The 13,507-nt window shown below is 35.3% G+C and overlaps 1 long non-coding RNA gene across 7 annotated transcripts in view; it reads right to left on the minus strand.

Moving 5' to 3' along the window:
* LOC140631861 (uncharacterized) overlaps positions 1–13,507 on the minus strand; it is a 280,039-nt gene that overhangs the window by 219,461 nt on the left and 47,071 nt on the right. For 3 of the 7 annotated variants that reach the window (XR_012029380.1, XR_012029382.1, XR_012029379.1), the window contains exon 4: positions 8,758–8,869. This is a non-coding gene — a long non-coding RNA (uncharacterized lncRNA). Of the gene's footprint in view, positions 1–978; positions 1,420–1,590; positions 1,794–7,415; positions 7,555–8,757; positions 8,870–13,507 lie in introns of those variants that run through there. The other 4 variants (XR_012029384.1, XR_012029378.1, XR_012029383.1 and 1 more) reach the window with 3 other exon arrangements.

Raw genomic sequence — 13,507 nt, forward strand, 5'->3', positions numbered from 1 at the left:
GCCTGGTCCAAAAATAAGAAAATACACTCCATAGTGTCCTGAAGGTCGTGTGCTGAGTATCTCTAATCTGTTGTTGGAAGTCAAGTGTAGAATTGATTTTCTAATAATAGATTTTTGACAATTGTTGAAAGAAAGGTATTACATTTGCAATTGAAAAGTGTAAGTTTTCTGTGCTGTCTGAAAATTCAATGGTCTCTTCACTACAGGAAACAATGTGTTACATATAGATAAATAGAAGGAAACTGAATTGCTGGGCATCAGTCCCTCCGAAGGGTTCCATAAAATTGAGAGACCTTCAATGGTTTGTATAAGTTCTAGAAATTTGAGGTGAAATTATAGTCCTAGACTTAAAATCCTGCCAGAAGATCTTGCCCCCCCTACATGTTATCTTCCCCAACAAGTTCCAAGAGCCTCTGTTCCTTTGGCCTTCTCCAGTTTCCCTTCGGTGCTTTATAATTATAAATTTTTCCTTCTAATTTGAAAGATCCAGGCCTCTTGTCTGGTTTTCTTTTATATCTCATCCTGCCTCCAACTCTCTCTAGACCTCAGCCCCAGGCTTCTGGCCAGGAATATTTCCCACTCTTTCAGCCAGGAAGGCTTTCTATGGTTGGAGGGGATATCTGTCTCTGTGTGGCCTCTGAAGCTTCCCATAGAGCTCCTCCAATTTTGTTTTCCTACTCCAATGATTTCTTCTTCACTTTTTTGTCAGCTCTAAGGACATATTTTTTTTTTACTTTAAGCATTGGCAATACTATTAGCTAAACTCTAAACTCCTATTCAAGTCTTGCTTGAGTTATTTTTCGTTTCCTCTGGATTGCAGTAAGTTTTCAATTAGTTTCTTCCTGACTTAATTCACACCTTCTCTGCTTTCTTTGACCACTTTCATGCTGATATACACTATAAATTATTTATTTAAAGTCATATAAATCCAATCCTAAATTGAGGGCTCCACTGTTCCATGATTGATTAACACAATAATGTTTTCAATTTGCTTCATTATATGGCCATTTCTATGGTACATTGCATCAAGAGGGTACTTTGGAGTCAATTATTTTGATCTATTCATTCTGGAAATAAGAGATAATATTCTTTGAAAGAAAGGATGGCCTGAGATCATTTATGACAAAAGCTTGATACTTCAGGCACAGAGTGATTTGAGTCCTCTTGTGTTGTTGACTCATGATTAGACCTCAAAAAAGCCATTTAGACATATGCTTGTCTGTTAAGCAAGTATAAACTGCCTCTCGGGTTTCGGATGAGAAATAAATTGCTAAATCACTTTCCTAACACATTGTCTTCTGCAGCTCATCCGTTGTCAGGGACCTGAGCCAAGAAGTGGGGAAATAGTTCTCTGGATATCATCACATATCCCTCATAGGTGAGTCACTTCTTTTAGGCAATAGAACTCATACAAGGAACCTAGAAAAAAAATTTTTTTAACCTAAGTCACAAATAAGTCAATTCTTTTAAGCAATGGAACTTACACATAGAAATCTAAAAAAAAAAAAAAAAAAAAAAAAAAAAAAAAATATATATATATATATATATATATATATATATATATATATATATATGTAAACTGTGTTAGCCTTAACTTGTTTAGCATAATTTATGATGTTGCAAAGTTCAGTCAATCAGCCTGGAGCTCACAAGCCAAGAAAGCTTAAGGGTTATTCTCCTTATACCACTGAATAGCACTGTAGTTAATGAACCAATGAATTATTACTTATCTTGCTAATAGATTGTAAGCTCCATCAAAGCGGAGTTGCTGTCCTATTGTGTTCAATATATATCTGTTAAATAAATTAAAAAGTGCATAAATAACTTTATAATTGAACAGTCAAAATATGGCTTAAAAGTGAGGCTGGTTGTCAGGATTTTGTAGAGTCAGATTCCAAGTTACTCAGGAGTTGGACATTCAATTCCACTTGTCATGTGTTACTGGCATAGCTGACAATTACTGTTTGGTGTATGCAAGTAGGCATGGATTTTTAGAGGAAGTTGGTCTAATTTTTAGTGATAAAGAAGGCTCCTTTTTCTTTTTCTTTCTTCCTTTCTTTTTTTGCAGAGGGGTTTTAAGTCTTCTAAATGAAACTTAGTTACAGGCCTACAAATATTGAACTTGGGATATAAAAACATAAAACTCTACTTATGTGGGCAAACTAGATTGAAGGTCTAAATTAGATTAGGTCCACAACTTAATCATCATTAAAATATATCTACTGCCATCGATTTGGCCTCTGATCAGTCCTGTATATGGAAGCATCTAATTTTTCCAATGTGTACTTAGGTATATATAATAAAACTAGTCTGTGCCTACTTCCTGACTTCTGTTGTTTTGTGCCACCAGAATGACACAGGATTTCAATTGTAGCTATTGAGCTCCCTTTAAACATAGCTGAGGCTGTTGGAGGTAGATCATCAAGCCCAAAGATCAGAGCTAGACATTTTTTAATCTCATTACTATAGTAGTCACTGACTTAGTAGCTCAGGAAATAACCTCTTTTGTGGCAATCCGGAATGGTAATACCAAAACAGAACCTCACCTTGTGGTTTACTGATCTCCAGCACTCTTTCACCTTCCTCAAATGCCTTCTGCGGGTAGCTCAGTTTTTTCCTCTTATAGCCATCATCCTTATAGTCAGTTTTGATAAATTCCAACTCTCTACTCTGAATCATCTAAACTGTAATCCTCAATTTAAAGATCAAAATTACTAAAAAATTCTTCATATCCTGAACCTCAAACTCTAGTTACTTGAAGTGTTATTCATGTTGACATGGAGAGAATGAATAAAATCAGAGAGGCATAAGGAAGAAAGATGGAGAGGAGTCCACATGTCTAAAGGAACAACAATGATTGAAAGAGAGCCAAGATCTTTTAAGGAGCTAAAAGACATTCAACATGGCAGCATAATGATGAGGAAGTAGAATGTTTATTGGGGTGGGTGATGCAGGCCATTGGGGGTCTTGGAAGCCACACTAAGGAGTTTGGACTTTATCTTAAAGCTATCAAAATTTTTTTTAAAAGATTTTATTTATTCATGAGAGACACAGAGAGAGAGAAAGAGAGAGAGAGAGAAAGGCAGAGACTCAGGCCAAGGGGGAAGCAGACTCCCTGCAAGGAGCCCTATGTAGGACTCAGTCCCAGATCCTGGAATCACACCCTGAGCCAAAGGCAGACGGTCAACCACTGAGCCACCCAGGTGCCACAATATTGAAGATTTCCTAGCAGGATTGTTACAAGGTAAAACATATGATTTTGGAAAGATCAACCTGGTTTATGTATAGAGTAGGGATTTAAGGGAGATAAGACATGTGGTCTAGAGACCTATAGGAAGATGTTGTAGAAATCTGGGAAAGACGTGCTGTTGGGTTGAACTTGAGAATGGCAATAGAAATGGAGACAAATTAATGAATTAAAGAGGATTTTAGTACAATTAGCAAGCTTTGCTGATCAATAGAATCAAAGGGTAAAAGAAAGAGACTCGCTAAGATTGACTCTAAGATGTGTAGGAAGGTGGTTAATTTGATTTTAGAGAGGTTTGGGGCACCTGTAAGAAATCCAAGTAGAAATATTCATAAAACATTTAAATAACTATATCTGGTTATTATAGAAAAAAAGCTTTGAGTTAAAGATGTAGATCAAGAATTTGTCTGTATATAGATGATAACTGAAAACCAGGCGACTGGATGAGATTGCTAATAGAACCAACAGAATAAAGAGAGAAAAAGAATAATGTTTATGTCTTGGCTTTAGTTCTCAGAAAGTAGAACCTTAGGCAGAAGCTTCTGCACTACTAACTTTGTTAGAGCATATACAATCAAATGGAAGCAGGAGATGAAAAGGGAAATGAGTCAAAGAAGAAAAAAGAACTGATAGGCATTTGTTTTACCCAGCTGGTTACTGCTTAAAATCATATGGGACTATTTTTAAGAGGCTTAAACTCAGCACTGTATGGGAGAGGAGTCAAAATGAAAGAATATATCAACCCCAAATCATGGCTCCCATCTACCATTGGTCAAAGGTTTGCCCCAGTGATGTTAACTTTCCACTTTCTCCACCTCCAATATAGACATCTCCACTTCAGGGTTGTTCCTTGCATAGGTGAAGAGGTGATATATTACCAGTCATTGGTCATAGGGAAGCCCCAGAATGGGGGGCAAGAGTACTTATAATACCTTTCCTTTTGGGCTATTTCTATATATATTGTAAACTCTTGGTTATTTCTCCCAATGCTGTACCAGTTATATAGGCCCTAGGGATACTTGTTGATTGTAAATTATTTGAAGGATGAAATGATCATTGAAAAACTGTGCCTGGAGGTTAAATTATCTAGCTCATATTTCAAAGTACTAAATTCCAAAATGACAATTCCCTGAAGCTCAGACGCTATGTAACTAGTAAGCCGTCCAGGTTGAGACGTCAGAATGAACTGAGTTTTTCTCCCTTCATCTTCCTCTGTCTCACTTTCTGTCTGTCTCCTTTTACTGCCTGTCTACTCTTTCTCCACATACATACACATCCCTCATTGTTTTCTTTCTTCATTCTTCATAGCTCTCTCTCATTTTCTTCTCACTTCCTTTTCAACCCACCTGTCCTTTCTCCTTCCTCTTTTCTCTTCCCACATTTTAACATTTCATTAAGCACTTATTATGTGTAAGTCCTTAAAAAGAAGAAAAGTACTGACCTCAAGGACAAGAAAATCTAAGTGAATGGAACACACACCTTAATACAATCTTTCAGTAAGTGTCTGGAACCCGACTCTCTATTCCCACTATTTCTATTTTCTCTTCTCACCTTGCTACCCTTATTCTTGCCTCCAATTTCCAACAACTCACTTTCCACTGGTCATCAAAGTGTGCTATAGCTTTGGGTATGCAACTTTGGACTTCAACCACAAGTAGGCGAAGGTCAGCTGTACCACCAGCCAGCAGAGTAATTTTGGAAAAATGAGAATAATAGTGTTTATTTTCCAGGACTATGCTAGATTTAAAGATAATGTATGTAAAGCATGTACCTGGTTCAGATGTACTATTCAATACAAAGAACTGTAATAATACATCTAGTATTATTGAGTCACATTCTACATTTTATGTTTAAAAGCCAGATTTGAGATTAACCCTTTATAGTTATTAAAAGTAATTAGCAATTAAATGAAGCTCCTTATGTATCACATGGCTTCTGATAGGGGTAGAGATGGGGAGGGGAGTTATCTCATTCTGTGGGAACCAACATAGGGACATTTTGCCTGAAAATGAATGTGTGAGAAGCAATATCTCACCCTTTATCCATCTAACCTCCTGTCCTTCCCCTTCCAATGACTAGGTAAAGTATATTTTCTCATTAAAGGAGTCTGCTTTCTTTATGTTTAAATTTAGTTCCATGCTATAAATTTCTAACTTTACCCACAACATGGGCTGCTTTCTATTGAGAAGATTTCATGAAAAAGTCAAGCTAATTTTTTTTCCCAGAATTGTGGTTTTGGTATGCTGTTGGCATTGACAGTCCCTATGGTTACACATTCTGTTAGCCAGAGCACTTCTCACAAGCAAGCAGAGAAGTAGAAACCAGAAGGGAGAAGGTGGCAGGCAGTGCCGAGCAAGCAGTCTGGTCAAGGAAAAGTAATGTGGTAGGATTGATAGATGAAAGAATGACTTGTGAAACAAAGACAAGCAAAGGCAGGAGGAATAATAACCCAGCTGAAAAGGACTCTGGAGATAAAAGAAAAAAAGAAAGAATTTACCACAAAAAAAATACGATAAAAATATAACACTTATTAATACAAAGCTAGATAAAAATGAAATTTGTTTTAACTTCCTAAATTATTATATGGGGAATAAAGAATATTTATTTTGTGAATGTAAGGCATTTGGAGTTATTTTATGTCTCCAAATAGTCCTTGCATTAAAACGTAGAAGTCAAATCTATCTATTGATATAGATTCTCTCATATTCCTAGATTGGATGTTTCTTTAGCTTTTTGAGCCATGAGGTACTTTTAAAAATCTGATGAGAGTTGTAGACCCTCCAGCCTAGAAAATAAATACACTTATAAACAAAATATTATGCACATAATTTTATTCATTTGTGGTAATGCTAATGGCTCTTACTGGATTCCAAAATTCTCTGATTAAGAAACTGGAATAAAATATTTCAATTTCATTAACTGATACTTAACTAAAGAAAAGCATTTTCATAAATGAATCCTAATATCCTCAAATGGTAAACATTGAGAAGGATGTAGAGTTATTATTTGGTCCCAAATTCTAAGAAAAGATTAAAATCTTCACTTGTTTATTTTATAGTACAAATTAAATATAACATTAACAAGACTGTCAGATTGACTTGATAACCTGCTTATGTGTTTTCTCTAAGGGTTTGTATGAAAAATTATGTACATTTCAGCTGATCCACTTTAGGTAGATCGCTTGTCTGATCAAAGGCAAAGAATCTTCAGAGAGAGGAGGCAGGGTAAAGAGAAAAGGAACTAGAGAAGAACTATGATCAGAGAGAGGTTTGCAAATCTACTTTAAGATGGTAAATAAATGATGAACACAAGAAGTTTGGAGAACTAACACCAAGAAATGGCCAAAGCACACAATTGATTTGGTATAAGAACTCTGTAAAGCATAAATCTTAAGAATCAAAAGTGAAATTTAAAGACCCATGAATTGCTAAATGCAATGTGGGAACCTGGGTTGAATCCTGGAACAGAAATAGTCCATCAGTGGAAAAGCTAGAGAAAGCTGAATAAAGTCTGTTTTTTAGTGACTAGTATCGATGTTAATTTCTTGATTTTCAAAATACCATAGTTTTGTAAGATGATGGCGTGGGGAGAAGTTGAGTACTATTCTGCAACTCTTCTGTAAATCCAAAAGTATTTCAAACTAAAGGCTAAAACTTTTTTAAAAGAACCTTGACTGGAGGAACTAGAATGGATCTTGAAAAAAAAAAATCAGATCATCTAATCTGATTTCAGAAAACTGTGTATATATCCCACCTTGAAACAAAGAATCCACCTGCTTCCTCAGTAAATCTACTCTCATATTTCATCTCCCTTATTAAATAGCTCTACTGTATACTTAACGTGGATCCTCTGACCGGATTTCTTTTCATTCAGGAAGAAAAGAAAATGCCTGGTTGACCATGGTGTAGCCTTTTATATTCCTGAATTAGATCTTCTATTTCCTGGAGCAAAAAGATTCCTCTCTAACCTTTCTCAAGATGAAATTAATCCAGCAATTAATCATTTCCATTCTGTTTAAACTTGCTTCAAAATTTAAGTTCCTCCTAAAATCCTATCTATGCATGCTAAAAATATCTAGTGTGTACATCTAGATGTATGTCCTTAGTGTGTGAGCAGTAGGGGAAGAAAATTATTTTTTTTTAAATATTTTATTTATATATTCATGAGAGACACAGAGAGGTAGAGACATAGACAGAGGAGGAAGCAGGCTCCCTATGGGGAGCCTGATGCAAGACTCAATCCCAGAAAGCCAGGATCACTTCCTGAGCCGAAGGTGGATGTTCAACCACTGAGCCACCCAGGCGGCCCTAGGGAAAGAAAATTCTGCTCTTCCAGTGTTTAAAAGCAATTATATTGGCTGGATTAATAAAAATAGATCTACTGAACATTTTTGTGTAATTCAATAAAACAAATGTTAACTGAAAACCTTTATAAGCCATGTCCTGTGCTAAATGATGGGAAAATAAGACTAAGATGAAATCCTTGACTTCAAGGAGATTCCATTTTAGGGAATACACAGATAAGGAAAGAGGCCATTTCAGTTTATTAAATTCTTTCAGATAATATGCATAGGGTCTCAAGGAATTGTACAAGAAAGGCACTGGGACTCTGGCCAAATGCATATTTAATCATTATTTTGCCCAATGTTAAACACCTATAAAACAGACTAAAATGGCATCTTTCCCATGGCTTCTTTTTTTTTTTTTTTCAGGCAGATGCTTTCCTCCTACACAAAAAGGATCTCTTTAAATTGTTTTACTCTAGAAACAATGCATCTATGACATGCCATTTTCTGTGAAACACATTGTTGCATTTTGGTCTAACACATTATTTTCCCAATGACTATTTATCATCTGCTCCATGTTTGTCTAATGAACAAAAAGTGAAAGGCAACAAAATAAATAAACCTCAGCAAAACAATGAAATGGCAACCATGCATCATTGATTTAGCAGGGGTAAAGATGGAACAAATGAAGAGACCATAGTGACTTAGTTGCGTCTGAATACCCAGAAAAAGGCATCTGTTTCTCCACAAGTTAATAGTACCAACTGTGCCAACTAGTTGGAATAACTGAGGGAAAAAAAGCCAGCCAGATTTTAATACAAAAAAATTATTCAGCGGTATTCAGGTGCTCCAACAGTATACAGTCAATCAAGAAGCAAACAAAGCAGCTATAATAAGATTTCAAGTGTGTCCACACACAGCAATTTCTCCTATCACTATCATTAATTCAAGCAAGGGAAATATTTTAATATCTAGGAATTACTCTGTATATGGAGCCTGAACTATCATAACAGAATACCATAGAATTGGATTGTTTATTTTTTTCTTTTTTTAAATAAATTTATTTTTTATTGGTGTTCAATTTACCAACATACAGAATAACACCCAGTGCTCATCCCGTCAAGTGTCCCCCTCAGTGCCCATCATCCATTCACCCCCACCCCCCGCCCTCCTCCACTTCCACCACCCCTAGTTCGTTTCCCAGAGTTAGGAATAAAATTCTCACAGTTCTGGAGGCGAGAAGATGTTGGCAAGAGAAGTTTCAGTCTGAGATCTCTTCCTTTGGCTCCTAGGTGACTGCCTTCTTCTATGTGCTCACAGGGTCTCTTCTTTGTGAACTGAGAGTAGAGAGTAAACACAGAGGTATCCCTTTTTATAAGAAGATTTATCCTATTAAATCAGAGCCCTACCCTTAACCTCATTTAACCTTAATTTCTTCCTTAGAGGCACATCTCCAAATACAGTCACACTGGAGGCTCAACATATGAATATGGAGAAACTCAAATATTTAGTTCATAACAACTCATAAGAGAAGAGAGTTGTACAGTTGGAAGGAGAAGAATGCAAACCATCAGGTGAAAAATACATAAAACTGCAGGTTAAAAAGTCAGTTTCTGAATACACATCTTCTAAAAGCAGTGTTGTACAGTTGGAAGGAGAAGAATGCAAACCATCAGGTGAAAAATACATAAAACTGCAGGTTAAAAAGTCAGTTTCTGAATACACATCTTCTAAAAGCAGTGTCAAGTACAGCAGCATTTCTAGAGATGTCAGCGCCTTAGGCATACCTTTCTGATTGTCAGAATGAATAGAGTGTCTCAGGAAACCAACATATCATACATGATAGGAAGTAATGTAGAGGTTGGATTAGGGTTAGAAAAAAGGCACTAGATGCAAAGAAGGTGCTAATAGGTGAATAATGCTTTCCAGGAGACAGTACTTAAAAATTCAAGAAATAGTGACTTTCTAAACTTTGATTTTAAATTTTAATGACTTTCTGAAAGTAGCTTTGGAAGCACATTTAAAGGCATCTGTAAGAGGAACTATAGGATTGTTGGAAGGGTGTGTATGTATGTGTTTTCTCTAGTTTTATCCTAAATATATGGATTACTCTAAGGTAAAACATTTTAACTTCTCTTAGACTTCCCTATTCAATATGTAGAATGATAGTGACATTTTTCCATTACTTATTACATTGAGACAAAGTAACATATAACATATTAATAAAAAGTAATTTTTACAAATTAGAGTTCCAAATTAAAAAAATAGAGAAAGGTCTCTAACACAAACATGAAAGCAGATCATATAATTGGACAAAGCACTAAGCATCACTAGTTATGGGATTCCTCAACTGTAAAACAAGGATGTTAAACTAAAATCTGATCTCTGAGGTTCCTTTGAATGAGACTATGTTTTTTAGGTGATCAAATTGATAAGCATAAAAAGACTGTGGGGGAATCTTATAATTCTTAGATTAAACTGTGCATATTATTCTGACTTTAGAGTGCCATTTTACTTTTGTGTACATTTTAGACTTTGTAAAACAATTTCTCTCACTACACCCTGTGAGGATTTCAGGCTTTGTTTTCCAAACAAAGTAACTTGTTTGAGTCCAGAGGGGTGAAACCTCCTTACTGGAGGTTTTCTCACTAGTAAAAGGCAAAGACTCAATCTACTCTTTGACCATAAATCCAGTATCTTATCTACTCTACCTGCCCAATGGTAAATTCTACTCTTCAGTCAACATAAATACCATTTTCAAATGGAAAGTAAAAAGTTATTCTTCAGTTAATCATATTATTCCATAACCATTTATTTTTTATTGAAGTCTAATTGGCATATAACATTATATTAGTTTCAGGTATACAATATAATGGTTTGATGTTTGTATACATTAAAAAATAATCACAAGTCCAGTTAACATGCATAGTTACAAAAATTGATTTCCCATAAGCATTTATTGCGTATTTATTATACATTTGTGTGGGATTTGCTGTTATTTTTTTTTAAGATTTTTTTTTTTAATTCATGAGAGAGAGAGAGAGAGAGAGAGAGAGGCAGAGGGAGAAGCAGGCTCCATGCCGGGAGCCCAACTCATGACTTGATCCTAGGACTCCAGAATCGCGCACTGGGCCCAAGGCAGGCGCTAAACCGCTGAGCCACCCAGGGATCCCTGGGATTTGCTGTTATATTAAGTAAATCAGAATTACTGCAGGATTCCTCTCTACAAAGCAAATATGAATCTACAGACATATTTGTAAACTGAAGTTTCCACAAATTTAAAATATTTTCCACTCATCCTTAATTTCTACCTCTTTGTAAACTGAAGTTTCCACAAATTTAAAATATTTTCCACTCATCCTTAATTTCTACCTCTTCCATATGTTATGAGATAAAAGATGCCTTTTTTGACTTTACCTAGAGTTTACCCTGAAAGTATACGTTGACTTAAAGCTCTGGCAAGAATAAAATATAATAGGGGAAGGTGTATCATTACCTATTTATTTTCTGTGCATGGCTTCTTGGCTTTGATACATAGGAACTGGCTACTTTGTGCTATTAGGCTAATGTAAAATGCTGGAGGGTAAAGATAGTCTTCATTGCATTGGAAGCTATCCAAATGAGTTCCAAATAACAATGGTGGACATGATAGAAGTTCTGATGAAATTAAGCAATTTCACAAATAAGAATAATTCATGAGATTCCATAACATTTTACTCTCTTGATGTGATAGAAAGATCACCTAATCTTTGCATGTTAAATTGCTAGGAGTTGAACAGTATACCGGTGTACAGTATAACAGTGTGCCAGTATAATTGCTGTGCAGTACTTCTGTTTGAGCTACCAGTAGCTGGGGAAGATTTAGAAAGATAGATCCTAAATAACATTGCTCTTTATTATTAATAGAGAACTGAAAATATAGGAACTTGGAGAAAAGAGGATGGCTTGATGGTTAAAAGCATTGACTGGGGAGACACAATGATATTCAAAATTATGGGATCAGAATGGAGTTGGATTTGGAAGCAAAGAACTGAATTCTAGACTCAAAGTTAGTAAGGTGAGGAGAATAAAAGTTCTGTAGAGCTTGAAGTAGGCTGTGAATGGCCTGAACTTCAGATAGCGGTCATGAATGAAGCTGTATAGGTGAGAATTCTCATACCTCCTCAATTAATTGCTTATTAAAATCCATTGAAGAGGGGATGTCTGGGTGACTCAGTGGTTGAGACTCTGCCTTGGGCTAGGGGTGTGATCCCTTGGGCTAGGGGTGTGATCCCGGAGTCCTAGGACCCAGTCCCACATCCGATTCCCTGCAGGAAGCCTGCTTTTCCCTCTGCCTGTGTCTCTGCCTCTCTCTGTGTCTCTCATGAATAAATAAATAAAATCTTTTAAAAAAAATCTGTTGAAGAGGACTACACTCAGTTCAAATATCATCACAGATCTAAAGAAGGTTTTATTTCCAAGCCCTTTAAGCAAGACAATTACATCCTTACTTATGTTAATTTGGCAACTGAAGTCAGAGGAGTGGTTCTTTGGGAGTCTTGGGGTCAGAGAATATTGCTAAAAGTATATTCCATTTCTGGACCAGGGAACCCTTAGCATTAAAATGAATTACTTGGTTTCATTCATAGAGAAAAAAACCACACATTTACTTTGCTGAAATGGAGCTAAGAAGCATTTGTAATTAACACAAATTAGGCATGAAAGAAAATGTATGAAAGTGATTTCATTAAAAGGTAAGGGTTATTTTATTAGTATTCACATTTTATAATCATTGGTTCATGGCAAAACTGGGGGGAAAATGAGGCAAAGAAAGAGAAACTGCTACTGGCTGTTAAATTTATTTTGTGTTTTTACAACACTATACATGTGCTGCACATCACAAACTATGCTTATATAATGTCAAACTTTATAAGAAAGATCTTACATAATTATTAACCATATTATAATTTTATGCTTATCATGGAAAAATCTATATTTTGCTCCTAAGGCCGTAAAATACTATTTTATGCCTTGAAAACAGCAAGTAATAAACAGGCTATAAATAAATTTTAATTTCTTTAGAATTCATAACTAATATTGATCATTTGTTGGATGTCCTCAAACTCCTTTGATAAACAGAAACAGACTGATTAAGGGAATTTCATCCATGCAAAAGGCATATATTTTCTCTCAAAAAAACAACCCTTAAATTTTGTTCTAGTGTGTTTAGTTATAAATGATTTTTTGTTTAACTTCTATCAATATTTCAAATTATTGCTTTATTAATTACAGTTATCAGAACTTTAAGAATTTTTTGATATTAGCTTATATTTTAAAACATTACAGCAATGTGCATTTCGATTTTGCTTTTTACTATATGTACTTTGTTTTGTAATATACTTGTTAAACTATTATTTTAAAAGCTTCATAAAATAACCAAAGTAATGACAACATTTAACTAAGCCATTCTTCAGGAAAGATCCTAAGAATAATTGACCTAGGTAAATTCTGGAATAGCATTTTTTGGAGATAATCAACCAGACTATTTATGCCATGACCCAGGAAAACAAGCCATATCTAAAAATAATAAAAAATTGTGAATAGGACTGTGATCATATCTTGGTTGGATTCTACCTTTGCAGAAGGTGAATTGGCTCTGATTTTTGTTTTACAATCTTATAAGATATTCTCTTGGCATGAAAAACAAAAACCACAGGTAAATCAGATGTGATTTTGTTTTTAGCTCAACTAATGGAATTTGGGGCTTACAGTGTTGAAAATGAGAAATTTCCAGACAAACTGGGTTGAGTTAGTCACCCACCAATTGTCCTTGCCTCTTTTGCCCACCGGGAAATGAATGTAATGCTCAGGCATATAACTTTCATCTTGAGACTACAAGAACAAATACTTTATGCCAATAGAAGTGCAAATAGATAGGGAAAAACCTAGGTCCCTAATACCCTATATGATCAGCTATATTTTCTTTGAATTGCCTA

The sequence above is a fragment of the Canis lupus genome, chromosome 4 (genome assembly GCF_048164855.1).
Source record: "Canis lupus baileyi chromosome 4, mCanLup2.hap1, whole genome shotgun sequence".
NCBI classification, from domain to species: domain Eukaryota; kingdom Metazoa; phylum Chordata; class Mammalia; order Carnivora; family Canidae; genus Canis; species Canis lupus.